This window comes from Solea solea, chromosome 17, assembly GCF_958295425.1.
Source record: "Solea solea chromosome 17, fSolSol10.1, whole genome shotgun sequence".
Lineage (NCBI taxonomy): Eukaryota > Metazoa > Chordata > Actinopteri > Pleuronectiformes > Soleidae > Solea > Solea solea.
The window spans coordinates 6,702,477-6,719,110 of NC_081150.1; the positions used below are offsets into that span (position 1 = coordinate 6,702,477).

The 16,634-nt window shown below is 40.9% G+C and overlaps 1 protein-coding gene across 3 annotated transcripts in view; it reads right to left on the minus strand.

The window, feature by feature from the left end:
• Positions 1-16,116, minus strand: part of LOC131443472 (kelch-like protein 29) — a 216,362-nt gene extending 200,246 nt beyond the window's left edge. The window contains exons 1-2 of one of the 3 annotated variants that reach the window (XM_058613132.1): positions 15,812-16,116; positions 4,318-4,386 (exon numbers count right to left, since the gene is read on the minus strand). The gene's annotated coding sequence lies outside the window, so the exon portion shown is untranslated. Of the gene's footprint in view, positions 1-4,312; positions 4,387-15,811 lie in introns of all 3 variants that reach the window. The other 2 variants (XM_058613133.1, XM_058613134.1) reach the window with 2 other exon arrangements.
• Between the last annotated feature and the right edge of the window lie 518 nt (positions 16,117-16,634).

Here is a 16,634-nt window from a genome sequence, read left to right on the forward strand (position 1 = left end):
CCTGATAATATATATTACTACTGGCAATGTTGAAAACAAGGATTAGTCACGCGTTGTCATTCATATTTAGCTCAATATCGCTGTGACTATTTTGATTTCACTTCCTACTTACCAAAAGATGCAAAAAGAAGTTTTAAACTGTTGCTTTTTTTTTTAAGTGAAAGTTTAGACTAGTTATAATGTTGGGCTTCTTTTTGTGTTTGAAAGCTTATAATGAATCTGTGATAAATTAAAAGGGCTTTTTGTAGCCGATTCTACATACAATGTGCTTTTCTGCACAAAGGAGCTTATAAACTGATTAAAGTGAAATAACAGTGTACAAGATTACGACATGGAGAAACCCCTGTGCCTTTTTTTTGTAACTGCAAAGTGGAGACATATTATCTTCTGAACAAAACATGATCTGACAGTCAAATTGAAGTGACTTTAAATGTGGAGTATTGTCCTCATTCTAGTCTCTTCTCTTGAGTGAGGGCACTACAGAGAAAGGAGTTCCATACTTTCTATCTCTCTTATGATGTGTATATGCTGTGAAGTCCCTCAGGGCACTTGAGAGGAAAGAAAGAGACAACAGTGATAGTATTGCTCAAAGTGCCAGCATGCCCCATTCACAGATATTAGCCTCAATGGCCTGGATAAGATGGCATGCCCAACCCCTGCTGTGCATGTGTCTGCATGTTTGTATGTGTGTGTGTGCGCGTGTGTGTTAGCCACAGTCACTAAGGATTCTATGCTCCTTTAACCACAAACCGACCCCCGCAGTGCCTTAGGTCTTAATCACTCCAGGGGCGTGCGGGAGACAATGCCTCACTGTTTATGTGACAAGAATATAACCAGGTACGTGTGACAGCGCAAGCGGAGGTCCGTGTTTATGGATGTGCGTTCGGGTCCAGCCTGTGTTATGGTCTAGTAATGACATGTGAATGGGAGCCCTGAGTGCCCGAGACAAAGGAGGAAGCCATTGTTATCATTAGAGCACGGGGTTCTATGCTGTGGGAGTTAGAGGTGGTCTCATGAATGGCAAAGGGAGAGGCTTTTAAAAAGCCTGACCTTGCCTGCCGCTTCCCTCTCCTTTCTTTCCACCTGTACACCTGATTGCTCTCAGCAGCAAAGACAGTATCAAACACACAGCTCAGGGTGGCCGGTGTGAGAGGTCAAGTCATTAGCAACATTACTTTTCTGCTTTGAGCATATCTTTGTCCAGAACTACCTCCATCATTTTCTGTCTGTGCAGCTAAATACTTGGCCATGCTCCATCAAGATAAATGCCCTTCTGAAGGTCCCCCCCCCCCCTCCCATTGTCAGCAGGTGAAGACTCCCTGTGTTAATAATGTTGGTTTAAAAAGAGCATTTGACATTACACACGGCGTCTTCTGCTGCATTTGTTTACCTGTGTTAAAACAACAGGCAACATGTGCACAGGTAAAGGCAGTTCTTTTTCAGCTTATGAATTCACAATGTTTATAAATTTACAGTATAAAATACAGATATTGCAGAAAATTCAGTGTTACGTTGTTACATAACTAAACTGGAAAGAATTGATATCACACTTCCTTTCATTAGGCCACAGCATGGTGTGATATACATGCATGTGTGAAATCATTTATGGATGTTTATTGTTTCATGCATCACATGGGTCCAGTGTAGAATGTTTTTTTATTATTACCCAAGAAGTTTTTTTTTATTTTTTGCTTTTGTCCAACATAGTCTTTAAAAACTCTTTAGTAAACTCTGCATAGTCTGGTAAATCTCTCTATATCTCACAGTATATTAGTACTACAATGAAATCTCCATATATGGACGAAACAACTGATTGAATATTCATGAGACGCAGTGCTAAGAAAAAGTTGTTATAAAAAAAACAGAAAGGAGGATTATGAAGGACAAAACAAAGTGATTGACAGTAAGGACAGATTATCCTCGTTGTAGTAAATGGTTTGTTTAACTACACACGCTGCCAGGAGGTGGAGGCAAACGTTCCACACTGCAGGTTTAATGCACCGTCCAATGTCAAAGAAAATCATGCACACGAGCACAATTCTGAAATTCTTGTTGAGCTACTAAAAAGGTGATTAGTATTCACTGACAGAAAAGACCCCACTATAATTTACTGGGAGATGTAGCTTACGATCTCATTAGTTGCTGAGTCGCATCTAGTCTTTAACTCACCACCACACCCCCTTCCCTTCCCTCTACATCTAGTGCAGCAGGCTGTCAGCTGGTGGCACCATAGTCTGAGCACACAGAAGACTTGTTTTCCTCCTTTACCGACGCTTGTCATCTATCATTACTCGAGGTGGCCTGAAGAATGGTTCTGACAAACAGCTCCAGCTCACCGTCTGGGGGGGGGGGGGGCAAACTTAAACGGCACAACAAGGGTGATGATGACCATTACCTCCGCAGATGGATAAAAGAAACAAACCTAAGTGTTGTGTTCCAAGTTGAATTGAAGTGACTCTACAGGCAGTGAAGCATTTCTGATCAACTGACACTAAAAGGATGCCCGTCTGTTTGTTTTTTTCTTTCTTGTTCACATCCAGGATTTTGGCCACAGTGACACCAGCAATGTCTGTGGAGTTTTTAAAACCAATTCTGAGTAACACGCTCTTAAGTTGAAATGAGAACGACAGAACTCAAACTTGGCTCTCCAACAACCGGCCACACCGAGACTGCCTGGCAGTAAAAATGCTGAAAGGTCTGTGTCGGCTACTCCGAGCTAAATGGAGTGCATTTTGTTTAGAGCGACAACAGTCACACCAACTAATGGAAAAACCCCAGACGGGGCCAAGTTTATGGGTGTACAGAGACGGATAGTGACACCTTGTAGCCAGTGGGTAACCAGTTTATGGTATCCCATAAAGAGGTTTTAGATTAGTGGATGGACGGCTACTTATAATATTCACTGAGGCTAATATACAAAATCAGATGCTTTAAATGTTGTTTTTGTTTTTTGTTATATTCAGCTGAAACTCTTAAAGTCATGCCACAATAAATCCAAGTCACAAACTGGGAAAAACTGGTTGTTTTTGAGGTAGAATTAGCCGACAGATTGCAGCAGCTTGTGGGCGACAAACTGGGAATATGCTAAAACAGAAAAACCACATTAGAAGGCTTCAGGCTGACTGTGGCTGCTTGGACAGTAGGGTGACAACACATAAATAATTCTTCTGAATATAGTTTGTCCTCATCTCCACACAGCTGGGCAGTTGCTGCATGAAGTCAGTGGTGGGGTTTACAGACTGCGGTCCAAAAAATAAAGGATTATTAATATAATCAACGGGTCCTCATCAACGTGTAGTTTAAAATAGCAGTGGTCAACTGGAACTAGCCTGCGTTTATGCGTCGAGTTGCTTTTAAACTGTGGCCGACTGACAACGGCCTTCACAATCACATTAAATGCAGCTCCTGTGGCTCGAGCTGCCGGTGTACTCTCAGGAGGAGCCATTTAAAACAGTCCAGTTAATATGCCAAACCGTGAGCGCTGAACTCCGCGTGGACTAACGAAGCTTCAGACCACAGACAAAAATAAAAATTCGAATTTTACACCTGCACCTCCACCAGTGAGGGCTGAACCCCGGCGAAGCGAGCACAGAGTAAGAGTCGTGTTCATCAGTGATGCACCGAACCAGGACAGGCGCACACGCACTAATACACACACACATATATTGAAAAGCCCAACCCCCCCGTATGTCTGTGACGCCTGTGCCCGGTCACCTCGCTGAGGGATCAAAGTGAGAATGTTGTTCTAATCAGTCCTCACAGTGGGCAACCCCATTAATTCAATTCTATTTCATCAGTGTTGAGCAGACCACCAGAGGGTCTGTACATTCCTGGGGTCCTGCAGTCCAGGAGTAATCCTATCTCCTAATGACCCCAGATCAGACTCTCTAACCCCGTAATTGCTTGGAGACCGATTTGGATTTGCTTGCCGGCAGGATTTCGAAATCTTTGCAGGGTGGAGAAACAAAGAGAGACATAGTTCATTTTCTGGACACAGCGGGGAAGTCAAGCAGAATTAATGACGCCATATATCAAATGATTCTAGACCATCAACCCCCAACTAAACCAGGCCAACACCACAGAACACCTACACTTATGCACAGTCAGCTGTATCAAAGGATCAAGTGCTGCGCAATTGGTCAGGTTATATCGCGGCACAATTTATTATTCTACTTTCTGTGGGAAAGTGGAGATGATGAGGCAATATATGGCTGATTCTTATTTTATTGTTCTTTTGTATCCAGCTGTGTCTTGTCAGTGGCATAATAAAATGTTTATAGGGACATAAGATAATGAGCTTTTCATATCTTACCGTACCTTTGGTCTCTGGTGAATGGGGATGCTCATCACAGACAAATTAGATCTTTTGAGTGTTGCCGTCTACACCTGCAGAAACAATAACAGCTTGTGAATATGACGGGGCTTTAAAACAGAAAACGAAATGAAATGTCTATAAATCTGATACTAATATTCTCATGTGTGCCATCTGTTAATAACGGAGAGCCAGGCATGCCTTCACTCAAAAGAATGGGGAGGAAAAAAAAAAAAACCTCCCAACCCATTCAAGTGTGGAACAGAGTGCATCAAGAGATTTATTAGTGTAATCTTTGGTCTGGAGTACAGATAAACGACTCCACAGAGACGACGGAGGAAAAACTATCAATAACTCTCCAACTGTCCTGAGAGAGCGATAGAGGTCAACGGCAGATAATTCAGCGGCGGTAAAGGTCAAACTGGAAGCATATGGCTGTAGATGAATAAGCTCTCAGGGCAATAAAATAATTACTAGAAATATATGCAAAATTAAAGACTCCGCTGCTTTTAACGCGACAACAGCGGAGAGACTCTTCTTTCGAGATGACACTTCAAAGGTCCTCATTGTCAGAGGTAACAATGGCGCTGGTGTTGGTGAGAACAGCCGTCATGTGACGACTTCACTGTGGCAGCCAATGGAAGACACCACATCTTGCTCATTGTGTGTGTTAACGCGCACACAAAGACGTGACTTGTCAGGGACAGGTCCAAAAAGAAAAGGGACCATTATCGTTTTGAATTATGACTTAATCACAGCAAATTAAAGGAATAAGCACTAATGTGGCAAACCGGCGACTGAGCGTTCAACCTGCTTGGATTGTGCATGACGCCGACGACTTGCTGGCGTGTTTTCTGTCGGCACAAATGTACAAATGTACCGCAGAACAAATATACGGGGCATTTCAAGCCCCTGATAAATCTGTGCTGCAGAGTCCTCCCACGAGCAAATAGCAAGAGGGTTTCTTTCTTAACTCAACTGTGCAGACAGAGATCTATCACAGATCAGGAGGAGATCAGCTCTGGAGGGCCCTCAGAAAGCAATTCCTCCCTAAACCAGAAACCAAAACACCCATGTGGATTTTTACATGCTGTGAATTCCGCAGTTATTTAGCGAGAAAGACCTCTGTGAGTACTTCAACTTTTTCTCTCCAGTGACACATTCAACTCAGCTGAATTTCTCAGGTGCTCTCATGAACCTCTTTGGGGGTTTTACAAAGTCACTCTGGGAAATGCAGGCAATTTCATACTTAAGTAGAAGTAGATGAAGGCTTCAGAGAGTAAAAAAAAAAAAAAAAGTGGAAATTAGAATACATCTGTTGTTAGAATATGTTTTATAGTGCCTCTTTCTCATCTCATCTTCTCTCTTTATTTTTTCTTTCTAAATCCCATGCAGCACTGCAGGGATGAATTCTTTTAGCAGGCTGTGATTATGATAGGCAATTAGTAAGACAACCATTAGCGTTTGAACTCATACATGTTATTCTCTTTCCTCTTACTACTTCTCTGAAATATGTTGCCAACCAAGAATATTCTTTAATAAATCCCTAAAATTGAAGCATCTTTCCTCCTTTACAATAATAAAATGATGATATAGACAGTTCTAAGAATAGACTAATAAGTCTGAGGCAAGGCAGACGGGGGAACCTTTCCAAAAGCAAAAAGTTATTGATTGCTCATTCATTACATTTTGCTGACTCGTGTCAGACCCTACAGTCTGTAGGACAGAATTCCGACTGCGTTTCTTTTCTTCATAGACAGAGGATGAAGACGTGTTTCTTCATTCTTAAAATGTCGGATTTCCATTGTGATGATTTCGCAGGAATGGAAACAGCTACCTCGCCAAGTCTTCCTCGGGAGGATGATAAAAGACAGCAGCTTCCTGGTCTAAAACCAATTGTTTCCACCATCACTTTATGGAGCTGAAAAGCATCTGCTGTTGCAGAGAGAGCGAGTCTGAAAGAGCGGGTCTGACATGTGGCTGTTTATGTAACGGCGCCAAAATAATCCTAAGTGAGACGGCATTAAAAGTGAGAATATCGCCAACTGTGACAACATGGGGAAATATTTAAATGCTACATATCGTACATTATATTCTGCTGCCACCACTTACTGTATTTTATGACACAATAAGAAATCGAACATTTGTGCCACACACTTTGATATATATATATATATATATATACATACATATATATATATATATATATATATATATACATATGAAGTAAAACGATTTCAGTGATGTTTCCAATTAACTCCAAAGAGAGATCATTACCTACCTAATTGACTTCTCATTACACCTTTATATTTTGACTCCTCTTCTTTTTTTATCAACTCCTTCCGTATTATCCATAATGAAAATCGTGCAGTCTAAGTCAAACACGTGTGACAAATAATGCGACCGTTTGAAAAATGTCATCCTCTTTTTTTAGGATCTGGATAGTGTACAATAAAGCTTTGTGGAGTTGTTGTGTTGCCCTTCAGCGTTAATAAATTGTTAATGCTGATCGCTCACTTCCATTTATCTCACACAAGAAGCTGCTCACTCTCACTCAAAGGATGCACAGAAGTTCTACCACGCCAATTATTGTAAACTTGTCACGATGAAACCCAGCAATAAATCATAAATGTAATTTTCAATTGATTGAACCAGTTATCTAAGTGTGAAAAACACATGGAAGCATAATAAATCAATTTTTAATGTCGTTTCTTAATCAGAATGCTCAGCAATCAGCAAAGACCAATTGGGGCCTGAGAGATAGAGAGACGCCATTAATAATAAAACTTGGCCGCCATCACATTGGCTCCACTCTCGAGAGGCTGCTGGAGCTGTTTTCGAGTGGACGATTAATTTCCGTGTGAAGGTAGTGTTGCAGAATTCAACATGACTGCAAAGGAACAATTCTTAAATTGCAAATTTTGAGAAGCTTCTTTGTCAGCAGCAACAAATTCATGTCCTGGAGAGAAGCGGAGGATATGCCTATCATGCAAATGCTTTAGACATTGAAATGTCTGTTCTGGAAAAGCTATAAAATTACACCAAGGCCCACAGGCAGCGAACACTGACAAAAGGTGTCTTGACAGTACCTAAAGCTGAAGTCATATTAACATTATGGTCAGTTTTATCACTGTCAAATGGCTGTGTGTCTGAGCTGAAATCACTTCCCTTTATGACTTTCCAAGCAGAAGTTTACTTGATTTTCTGATTTCTAATAATGACTGTAAAAAATCTTATTTCCGTATTTGGGTGACACACTGAAACCCTTTTCAAAACGAACTCACAATTCAAAACCATGCAAAAAGCAACATTTCAAATACTATGGTTAATTGTTCCATGTTCTATGCGAACTAATAAAAGAATTGCCTTATGTCTTTAAGTTTTTAAGTTAATATGTTGATTGCGTATCACGTGACAAGGCTCCGTCAGGTTTAAAATCTATAAAACACTAAATCTTGAAGTTAAGATCAACTCAAAAAGAGTTATCATGCAAATCAAATCTGATGTGTTATATATATATATATATATATGTCAGGAAAATCACAGTTAGATATTTCATCGGAATTGTTCAGCCTGATAAGCTCATACTTCTCATTCATTCTTGAGTGTCAATGACAACAGCTGGACGCCCCGACAGAGCATTTTGGAATAAAACAGCGTCTATAAACTGTAAAATTCCTCCGAAGATTCCACCTCCGGGCTCAGGCAAACTGGTTGTAAATAGGATGATATTACAGATGCACATTACACCTCCTGCAAACACATGATTTATGAATCCTCTTAACTCAAAAGCCACCTTTAAACTTGCGCTGTTGGAGTATGCAAATCAGACAATGCTGCAAGTCGTCCTTATGTATACTTCCATTAGCTGTGAACTATTTACATATTCATTCCTCGCTGGAGATGAATGATTTAGAGTTTTACAGTTGCAGAATGAGCGGGTAACTTTGCGTGAAAAAACACGTCAGAAGATGAAGAGGCAGTGACATGACGGCAGTTGCCCCTGGTTATTTCTTATAGTGTGTAATGGACACATGCTGATTTGAGTCGATAACAGCAAAAACCTGCTTGATATCAAATACCTATCAAATGTCACAATTAAGGCAAATTCACAACATAATTACTGCAACACAACAGCTACTAATGCTGCTATTATTTACAGTAGTGTGCCACTCAGATAACAGCAGCCCAGCTCAGGTAGGTAGGTATATTATAATTTCCCATGGTTCAGAGAAAAAAAGGCAAGGGGAGATGAGTTCAAGTGGCTTCAGTGACCGGTGAAATTTGTTTTCCCCTTAAAAGTAATTTGAAGTCTGGTTCACCTCGAGCAGACGGAGCTGGTTCAAGTCTGACATTCCACCTCAGAACCTGTTCCAGCAGGCCACTCTTTAAGCGACGCTTCTCCTCGCGGCAGATTCAATTATTCAATCTCAAATAAATGATTACATAATACATCCATGTCCTTCGAAGGGCCGGCGCGCGCTCTCAAACAATGTCTGCTACATTCTGCATATTTAACAGCCCAGACATGCCTGGAATAGATATTGCATTTTATTATAGATGGTGTTTATTCAAAAGTAGAGATAACATAGTAAAATACACCTTATTAAAATGACTAAGGTTCATAAAGGAGATGCCAAGGGAGCTGTGGCTGTCAGATAGCCGCAGAGCAGAAATACTCCTGTAGCCTGGGTTTAATGGGAGTATAAAGAACAACAGAACAAAAACAATAGCTCTGGCGTTTTCAAAGAGTGGAGTATTCAATGTCCACCCTCTTCCCAACTCTCTGCCGCCAAACTTGCAGCATCATCATGTGGGACCCTCTGTCTATATGAAGTGCTCATTGTACTGTATATACAGTACTGAGTACATTTAGTGGAAGCAGCCCAGTGTATTGGGGGCCATGAAAGTCCAAAACTAAATCCCTAAACCCTATCCCCCAAAGTATAAGGTTTTTTCTGCGGGCAATACTTTAAAGGTAATAGCTTTCATTTTCCTCCAGATAAGCTAAAGAAGGCTATTTTTTTTTAGAGGAAATCACATATTCCCAAACACCATGTGGAGTGACACTGGGTTAAAGCCACTGCTACTTTTGGAATTGGTTCTTTGATCTCATAAATATGGCCTTTGGCCCTGGCTCTCGGTTGTCAGCTCGCACACTCAGGGTCTAATGAGTTCCAGTGTTTTGTCAGGCGGCGCGGCGCAGCACTTCTTCCTAGGAAGCACGGCTGATGGACTCCAGGCAACAACAGCACACGTGTTGCTCGGAACATATATGAACTAATGTGACATGTATGTGTGACAGTATAGTGCTGGTTAAGAGGACAGGCTACGTTATTCAGGAGCTGGTTTTGCTTCTCTTTTTTTTAAGTTAATGGATCCAAAACACATGATGGATAACAAATCTGCTATAAAAAGCATCATTTATTTGGGCTTGGGACACTGAAGTGACCCCTTGTGGCTGGGATCAAATTAGAGCATCCAATTAACAATGGGGGATTAGGTACCTTGCTCAGAGGTACCCCAGCCCTTGACCTGGCGGAGACTTGAACCAGCAACCCTTCAGTCACAAGCCAAGTTCTCTTTCCGCTTGGTTATGGCGCTGCCCAGATATTGGAAAGATAAAAATAAAAAAACTCAAACTCCAAAACTCCTATAAATGGCGTGCACAGACTGTAAAAATGTAAAAAGTTGAGTCATGTTGTGGGCTGTTTATTTCTTCTCCTTTATGGGAAATGAATATTTGTTACACAGCTGGAGAATGATGTCTTTGCAACTGCTTAAAAAGGCTGCAGGTGATAAATGCATCAGCACAAATAAGTTGTTAACAGCTCTGTAGTTTAAAAAGGTGCAGAATTACAAGAACGCCCTGACACTGGCATTGGTATCAAACTCAAAAAAGTGCTATCAAGCCATACCTAAATAAAACTACTTGTGTATTGTAAGGTAGTCAAACAATAGACGTTGTTTTTTATGGTAATTCATAAAACAGTCAACAAGCTACAGGTATTCAATAAGGATGTAATCGCTAAACAGTATTGACATTTCATATGTTTCAGAATAGATACGAATAAATAGAATAAATAAGTGAATGTCACTATTATTGATGTCATTTTGAGGTCTGAGAAACACCTCATTACTTTTTTTTTACGGACCAAATAATGAATCCAGAAAATGATCTACAGATAAACTGATAATGACAACAATCTCTGTGGATGGAGAAGGTTGAGAGCTGAGTGCATTTTGAGACCATTTAGGTCTCTTAACAAGAAAACTGCAAGCTTTTTAGAAATATGATACCAGCATCACTGGCCGTCAGAGACCATGTTCAAAAGGGCAGCTTGCTCACTGATCTCTAAAGAGCATGGGAACGCTGCACTTGTTCATGGACTTCTGCCCCATGCACATTACCACGTGTATTATGCCCGAGCCTCTGATCAAAACATATTCACATTCAAGCAAAGATGCCACTGAACCACAGACCCAACAAGAGAAGCGTCAAGGCTGTACACTGACAATCGCTGCTCTAAAAAATATATATTTTTAAACTAGGCCATTTATCCCTTTATCCTTTGAAAGTGAGGAATAAGTTCTTCTTTTTTTTAAATAAAGAGAAAATGTTCAATTTTACAGCAGATTGTGAACATCAGCGTCGATGTGTCTCAATAGACGCTTATTAAATAACCACAGGAATAGATTTCTTTTTTTTAAATAGGGATTTAAAATCTGCAACGATGACAGATATGATTCACAGGTGCAATTTTGAAAAGAAAAACTTAATAAATGCACAAAGATTGTCCCCGTCCGCTTTGTCTCAACTCCTTCATCATCTTGGTATCAAAGCAGCACATAGCCATCGAGCACGCTCTCAGATCTTTCCCTACCAGGCTTGTTACCTTTGATACGCTGACAAATATCGCCACGACATCCCGAATCCCACCGTGATCAGTCAGAGAGTGGCCCCCCCCCCCAAAAAAAATGACCGACATTTTTCTTGGTTTGGTGCCACTAGAGAACGATTAAGTGACTGCGGGCTGCAGGTAAAGCCTGGATCCGGCTGTTGTCTCCAATAGGTAGAGATAATCTAAGTTGGGTCCTGCTGTCATTTAACTGCCACTCTCACCACATCAGCATGAACACTTAAAAAAAAGTGCCTTGATAAGCATGCAGCACTCAGCTTCCTGTGTGCACCACTTATGTGGCTGTAGCAAATTTGCTATCATAGGTTGTATGCAATGCTTACTAAAGGGATTGAAACGAGGGATTCTCATCAGACGAAAACAGCGGGTTTTGGTAAATAAGGTCGACAGCTCATATATGATGCCATTTTCATGTCCTTTCCAATCTGCATTTTGTGCCCATAATGCAGTGCAATTTATTATAATAAAAACTAAGTACATGAAACCGGTCATCAGAAAAGCTACAGGTTTTCAAATAAATTAAATAAATGTAGTTTTGGTGCACTCAGCAGCATCTATCAGACGGACTTACATGAATAATACTCGGCTGAATAATTAACTATAATCAGCCAGTGGTAATAATTTAAAGTTTACCTCAAGAGGCAAACAATAAAATATGATGATAAGCAGTACATCACTGTAAACCAAGAGTGGAACACTCTGGAAAACTGGACTTCAATATTCACGGTCAAACCTAACTATTTGCTTTCTTCACAAACATTAGATACAAAGACTGATAGAGATCTTTCAATTGTGATTGTACAATAGAAATAAAGCTACCGCCAACTTAGCTCAGTGCATTAGTGAACCTGGTTTATCTAGACATACAGGTTTTACAGGACTGAGCTAAGTTACACGCTCATTTGTTTTCTCGTTAACTCACAGCAGACACAGAAAGAAGCATATTTCCATTACAAACACACTTATTTTACAATAAATAAAAACAATGAGGCTCTTCTTGCTCATTTAAGCAGCAATTATTTCACAGCCAACGATATGAGGCTCTAACCTCTCCATCTTTGCTCGTTTGTTTCTAGCCGTGGATAAAAGTGACTTCAGAGTTATGCGATTCATGCATTTCAAAATCATCCAATTCAAGTGTGAGCGGCTGTTAGTTTGTTCTTGTGATTAAGTGCCACAAATAAGTGCATTATTCTTCTCCGACGCCGGAGAAAATGTCTCAGTTTCCATGAAACCGGAGCCAGTTCAGTTCATCCAAAGATGCAAATATTGAAAGATGATAATAAGAATTTGATCACAACACCACAGCTCGTCTTACCTGCTGATTCACACATATTGAGTTTGTGCAAATGAAGGCAGATTTCCCTTTTTTCCGCCATCTACTGGAAAGCGTCGCCTGAAAAAAGACAATACACTTGGATCTCGCAATTAATTAAAAACTGAGTGTGAGACAGTGGTGTGTGCAGGAGCTGCTCTTTGCATTTATACGATTATTACCTTTGCAACAGCAAAGAGTCTTTGAGCTTGGTGAGTGATGGACAAAACAGGAATTACAAGAAGCGTTTGCACTTCACTGCCGTGCGCTCTGAAAGGCCATTGACCACTGCACTTACAGCCTATGAACTTTAATTAAAAATCTGCTGGAGCATGCATTTTAAATGTGATTACAAAAACAGACAAAGTTCCTTGTCTGGCAAAGTCACAAACTGCTTAATCTCTGTTTTAATTTCAGGGTCAGTGTAATTGATGGCTACATTCACATATTAATACTAAAATATCTAATTGTGATGAGTTCAGTTGCTGTATAATGCTTAAAGTCAAGCATCACAACAATATTTCCAACGATGGTGAACTAGAACCTTTTTAGCAGTGGTGTTGTTATGCCATTAGTGGTATATTGATATTAGTGATCGCGTGGAATTTCAGCAGCATTGTTCATTCATCTAGCAGCAGTGACAAGACAAACCGCTGCAGACTGAATAAAGGGGGAAACACTGGTGTTGTATAATTTAAAACAAGATAGAGCAGAGATCTCAAATTCAAATGACCTTTGGGCCACTGAGCATCTAGTCTCGTCAAGAGAGGTGAAAAATAGCCCAAATTCTGGCGGAAAAAGGCAACTACTCAGTGGTGGTGGGTGATATGAACTTAAAATGATATAAAAATATTCCATCATGATGTTGCAATAACAATCTTTGTCTCAATAGTTCACAGGATTTCAAAATAAAAGTGTCTTGTTTTCATATGCAACGATATACTTTATATAGTTCACAATAAAAACACATATTTATGATGCAAATGAATCTATTCATTATAAACAACATACATGAATAACTCATTAGAACTTGACATTGCTCGGAGGGCCACATGAAATCCATTGGATTGCCCTCGGGCTGCGAGTTTGAGACGCCTTAGAAGGAGCATTACCGTATGGGATAACATCAAAATATTAGCTGCTATACTCTCATGCATATTGCATTTTAAAGTGGCACAGAACATACAGCACATTTGCTGTGTTTTCTTTTTCTAAATTACGATTTTCTCTCACAAAGTGGAAATGCCTCCATCTTTTCCACGGTGCACTCTAACAGCAGCTGAGGCACCATCGTGTTTATCTGACTGCTGTTACGTCAAAAACACTGAGAGCACGGCTCTCTGTGGTCTTGTTGCTTGGCAAACCTGGCAAAGCCTCTGCTTTCTGGTCTTTTTTATCCAACTGCGGGGCATTAACCGAGGTCAAAATGACAACTCCATCCAAGCACAGAAATACACTGTAGATACTTTCACCTGTACTGTTTTTGTGCCGCACGCCCGTACTGCCCAGTATACACAGCAATCAAATTACGCTCCCTCTATTCTCTCCTTTTTTGGAGGCGGGGGGGGGGGGGGGGGGGGGGGGGGCAATAGAATGAAATTTAAAAAATTACATAAACAACTTGAGCTCACAGTATTGTACCTTACTGGCCCATAACAATGGTTGTTTTTCACTTGGCCTTTACTAATAGGATAAATGCCTGGAGGTAATTTCTAAATGAATTCCTCCGGCCAAAGCCGTTTCCCAGTCACATTTGATATAGAAGGATTATCCCTGATTGAATTTACAGTAAAGAAGCTTGTGACAAACTAGAGAAACCATGGAGCTATGCCTTGCCTGACAATGAGGCACTCTGGCAGCGGCATTTATATATATATATATATATATATATATATATATATATATATATATATATATATATATATATATACACATATATATATATATATTTATATATCTATATGCACAAATATACAACTCAGTAGTATATGCTGCTGCATAATCATCCACCTCCTGTGACTGTTTTTCTTTTCTTTTTTTTCTTTTTTCTTTAAATATGCAGAGACAGTACTCCTTCACACGCAGCAGATGAGGCGAGAAGACCCCTGCTAAATGGACCCGGCTCTGAGGCAAATGCATTGTCTTACTTCATGGAGTACAGAGCTCCCTGCCTGTTCAGGGATGACTAGGACTAAAGCCCTTAATCCCTGCCTTGATTCACGATACCCTGCTAGGTTTTAAAATGTCATCAGCGGGGAAGTGTGTCCCTGCTCCTGCACCACGTGCTCGGCCCATTAATACAGTAACAACACCAGAGCACGTCCATGTAGGAACAGTGTGTAGTTGCTGTTTGTCCATTTAAATGACAGTAACACATGTTTAAGCCAGGGCCCGTAAACAGAATTGACAAGCGGGGAGAGTTGATCGTAAATCATGCTCAATCTACAGACTACAGATTAAATAAGAAGACTGATAACAACTTCAATGTCTTTTTTCCGCACGCTTCCAAATAATGGAGGAGTGAGAGCATTTCTAAATTTCAGTATCCATCAATAACTTTCTGTGAGAGAGAGGCAGTGTCACTCTGACACACATACACACACAGAGACACAGCAGTGCTCTGTGGTTCACAACCAAGGCTGCAGCAATTCACAGTAACAACACATGGGACTTGTGATGAGTAATGCTTTGTTGACGGGAAGATGAGACTTGCACTGTGAAGGCTCCAAGTTGTATACATCTGTAGAACATACTAATAGGATTTTAGAGCGTCTAATAGAACTTTAAGACACAATGGGAAAGAAAATTGAAAATTGAAACTGTCATTTCCCAACATTTAGCCCAGTGGATGTGTCCATTTTAGAGAAACAGCAAGTTTAAAAACATTTACCAAACACTTTCACTGCTGTGGCACAACATGTTCGACAGGAACAAGTGGATTAAGTTAAATACCGAGATGTTATCAGAGAGATGTAACCCCCGCTGACCTTTACCTCTACTTCACTACACTGCCCCAGTTTCTCCCACAATCTCTGGGACGTGAAGTTGGGAGCGCTTGCGCAAAAGGTGCGCGCCGCACACACAAACACCATTTGACTGGCTGTGGTCCAGAGGAGACTGATGATGCTCCTCTCATTCAGTCGTGATAGGACAAGTGTTCGTGCGCCGTGTAAAACTCCTGAGCGACACAAAGCACGTTAAAAATCACACACACGAGCAGTGACAGGTCGCACCCACGCTGACCGAGCTTGTGCGTTCACCTACCCGGCCGCTCGCTGCTCCTGTCCCCCGGCGTTTGTCCTTGTTTCGCTGCGACGCCGCTTAAGTGTGAATGCTGTCTTTATCCCGCACAGACTGTTGTTGCATTTTACAGCAGGAGGAACAGCGGTTGTGTTGGTGGCGGCTGCGGGCTTCTCTCTCTGTGGCCTGGCTCTGCTCCGCGCTGCACGTCACCAAGTGGAGTGGCCAGGACTGGACTTGGCAGACGCGTCTCTCTCTGCGCTCGCAGCGCGGCGGCGGAGGATCGGAGATGTAGAAGCGATTGCCTGGACAGACTGGCACACCGTGTGGCCACTTTACTCCCCGATGCTGCTCCTCCCCTTTCACTTACTTGCACACAAGCCCTACAGTGCCTCCTACCAGCCACTGGCCGCAACTGCATGCACCTGCAGCCTCGCAACACCGCTCTCAGCATCCAGAGAGGACATCAGGGGTTTAAAGTTAAAGTTGATTTCTTTGACACATTAAAAAAAAAAATACCTGACATTAGCCAACAACACAAATACAAATGGAAACAACAAATAAATCACAAATAAAAAAAAAAATACATTTAATGATGATTATAGTGATTTCGTTGATGTAAAACAAAAGAATCAAACCTGGGGTTGAGGGTGTGTTTGTGTGTACACAGCAGCACATCAGGGTTTAAAGTTACACTTTATTTCTATGTCACGTTAAAAATAACCTTACATTACAATACAAATACAAATGTAAACAAATAAATCACACACATAAATAAGCCGAATAAACATGATCAATAAATGCATTACAAAAGTGTGTAAACATTTGGTGATTTGGTTGATGTTAT